Genomic DNA, 4,157 nt, shown 5'->3' with positions numbered 1-4,157 from the left:
GATTCTTTTTATTTGTGATGAAAGACATCATAGCTTCAAATCTATGATTGAAGTACCTGCATACATTCACTGGATCCAAAGAACACAGTTCTCCAGGTGTCTTGAATTCAATGTTTTCAATATTTCCATTTGCCTCTCGTAGAAATTCAAGTAAGTCTTCCCAGCCATACTCGGCACAGCTCAGAGTGAGGAACCATGTTGGAGTTCCTAAGTTCCTCAGCATACATTTTAAATCACCATGACGACGGTACCAGTACTCATTAGTACCACGCTGACACGCCATGAGATTAATTAAGTGAGAGTCCAAAATACTGTCTTGGACATTGACTTTATGCATAAAGTCACTTGCCGAGATGTTTCGCATCTGTATACCACTTTTTAAGATGTGGTTCACTGCATATGACAGTCCAGACAGATCGCTTTCAAACAGGAGATGAAACAAATAGGGAATGCATTGCCGAAACCTAGGATCTTCTGCATACAATCGTAAAGTCCGGTATTCAGACGCAGGAATTTGATGAGGTCGCTCATCATATCTTCCTCCTTGACCTGTGGGAAATAGCTGTGGGAAACACCGAGCTTCCAAACTTTCCTCCCAAACACTAATGGGACTCCCTTTGGCTTGTTTCATTTGAAACAACTCAATAGCATTCCCCATGACTTCCTTGGAATGCAAAGGATGAACACTATAATGTTCATATATTTCTTCACTTTTAGAGGCCTCTACTTTCTCAATTTGGCCAGCACACAAATCGCTATCCTCTTCATCACTTACTTCCTCTTCTGCAACATATACATTCTTATAGTACTTATTATTTTTCTTCAAATACACTGTTGCCTTTTTGACTTTCCTAACATCCACTAAATCTTGCCATATTTTCTTATTCTTTGTCGGAACCCCATTAACCAAGATAACCAGAGGTTCCTCTTCCACTTTTTCTATTCCAATTGTGTTAATGTTTTTGTTCAAATCTAGAGGCAAATAAACAACTCTTCCCTTTAATCCTCTCTGTAAATCTGCTGGAGGCAACTTCCCTGTCTTTGGCTCCATTCTTACAATAGCCTGAAAGGGATGGATACTTTGAATCAAAATAGATTCATAAGTATTTAAATCCTTCAATTCAGAAGGAATCTCAACCAATTCCAGATTATTATGAACTGCCCTAGCAGGCATCTGGTTTTGGTTTAATTTATTACAACAATAAGTACACACACATTGATCCGATCCCAAATCAAAATAATTTTCTACCATCAAGTATGTGGCAAAATCCTTCCATTCACTATTATTTTCCCTTTCACTTTTTGCATATAAATCCACTACCTTAGTCTGATTCTTATAATAAGTGCGTCGACAACATACACAAGTGAAATTAGGCCTCTCACTTGATTTCATCTGAAACGTGGCAATTTCCTTCTGAAAATTATCTGTACTGGAAACCTGTACATTATCTTCCACATTACCCTCTACTTCAGGGTCAATTTGAACATTCTCATCTTTACTACCAAAGTAACAAAACTCAATTTCTTCACAAATATTCTTCACATCTATTTCAGAACCATGCAAAAGAGCAGCACATAATTGTTTAAGCATAATTGCTGGACTCTTAGAATAATACAACATTCTCACTAATTTTCTCACTTTATTATGATGCACTGCTAGCATCCTGAAATGATGAAAAACACTCTGGCATACTCTCCTGGAAAGACAAGCCAGTGAATGACCACGCAAACCTGTCATTTGTCTCACTCTGCAAGGATCTAAATCTTGCAACAACTTCATTTTCTGCTTCAAACTTTTCTTATTAAATGTCCGTATAAAATCACAAAGCAAATTGATGGAAACCTGTCGCACACTGCAAATAGAACTACACTTCCAAATGTACACAGGACCCTTAGGACGTCTTCCTAAAACCTCATCACTTAGCGCCTCTTCTGTCTCTGTTGTCACAAGTTGTTCTTTTTCAACTGGACAACCATCCTTCACTTCATAAGCTCGACCACTGATGTCAACTGCATGCACCAAATCATTATCCTGAAAATAAGTCTCCTCATTAAAAAATGCCTCAGAACTTGAACTATGCATCCATTCTCCGGAAAAAACTTCACAAAAGTTAGTACGATTTACTACTCTCTTCCATCTACTTTTTGTTTTGAAATCAGAAATTACCTTGCTTAGTTTCCTAATTCTATTGATTACCAAAATAAACAACTTTCGCTTAATTTCAAAAGCATGATCAATAATTTTCTCTACATTTTTCTTCTTCTTATAAAATGCCGCTTTCTGTTGGCCTTTCTTTTTAATATTTTTCAATAAATTAACTAATATCCTATTACGGAACATTCGATTTCGAATGTCCCTAAACTGTTGTTTCCTTCTACTATCATGCACAGAGTTATCTCTTCCTCTACCAGTAACATTTGTGATGGGTCTCTCCTTTCCATTTAAATTACTTTTCTTTTTGTGAACTGAAACATTTTTTTGAGCAAAACTTTTTTTACTACAAATATTTCTTAAGAATGATTTCGTGCTCTTACCCGGACCTTTCTTGGTGTTTTGACAAGTATTTGGGGAAGAGGACTGCTGCAATAAAACATCATCCTGCTGTCTTTGACGTTTTCTAGCCTTTCTTATTCTACTTTTGGAAGGCATTTTACAAACTATGAAAGAATCTGCAGTTGAATCTGTGGAAAAATATAATATAAAATGTTATTAACCACTATTACCAAACAGTAAATAAATAACAGTCATCTAAAACTTAATGCCGTACTAATTATTTAACATAGCAAATATTTTCCACCAGCACTGCATCACAAAAATGACACTCAATGGTACAAAACAGGCATACAACACTCATAAATCACTCCCTAATATTTTAAATCATTAATTCAGGATGACGATAAGATGTAGCCTATCTAAAGATTTGTTTAGGCCCAGATCTTTAGACTGGGGTGAATGTGTGTCATTGATCCACATTCAGTCCATCACCTGTTTTGTTTATTTGAGGTGAGGCCAACACATGGTTGCAGATAAGATTATCACTGAAAAAAACCAAGGTAAAAAAACATGTGAAGGCCTACCAATGAAGTAAATCATTAAATGAAAACCAATACATTTCTGGAAATATGCACTACTAGCGCTTCATAAGATGTTTTGGGTCATATTTATAAGGCATTTGAGTGTCTAGTATGCTATTTTACGTTGTTCATGGTGCAAATTTATTGTAAATACGCTCCCACCTGCGGTTGGCAAATTTAGATTTTGATTATGGGAGTTAGATAGGCATGTTAATAATTTCCCAAAAATGGTGTATAACCCCAAACAACCTTTGAAGCAAATGCTCTTAGCCATGTTATCCACCTCCCATTGGATAACATGGCTAAGAAGTGCTTGCAAATGTGAAAAAAACGGCCGCAATGCATGTTATCGCAAAAAAACAAGTGATGGACTGAATGTGGATCAATGTCACACTCCCCCAGTCAAAAGATCTGGGCCCAAAAAGGTAAACATAACATCGCAGAAAAGTCAGCGATATTCATGCATTTTCCAGCAAATGCTCTTAGCCATGTTATCCACTTCCTATTAAATAACATGGCTAAGAACTGCTCAGGGCCCCATGAGGAACGCTTTCCATTTAAAAAGGGAAAAATAACATCAAAGACACTAAAATGCCTTCTAAATATGACCCCAAACAACCTATGAAGCTCTAACAGTACATATCCTGAAATTTAATTGATTTCAAAATTCGTTTTTAAACACAGCATATAAATCAATTGTATACCTGCATTCATGAAGAAATGACTAAAAATGTCCTTGAGACACATGATTGTGTTTTCTGGAATGCCCTAGCACCATTTTTTAGACACTATTAACATGGCTAGGTAACTCCCATAATCAAAATCTAAATTTGCCAAGCGCAAGTGGGAGCGTATTTACAAGACACTTGCCCCAAGAGCAACGCTTTCCATTTAAAAAGGTAAACATAACATCAAAGACACTAAAATGCCTTCTAAATATGGCCCCAAACAACCTATGAAGCTCTAAAAGTACATATCAAGAAATGTAATTGTTTATCACAAATGCGATTAAAAACTGCCGCAATGCATGAATATCGCTGAAAAGTCAACGATATTCATGCATTATCCAGCAAATGCTCTTA

This window comes from Lissotriton vulgaris, chromosome 4_1, assembly GCF_964263255.1.
Source record: "Lissotriton vulgaris chromosome 4_1, aLisVul1.2, whole genome shotgun sequence".
NCBI lineage: Eukaryota > Metazoa > Chordata > Amphibia > Caudata > Salamandridae > Lissotriton > Lissotriton vulgaris.
The sequence above is the reverse complement of the archived record's forward strand: the minus strand, read 5'-3'. Positions refer to the sequence as shown.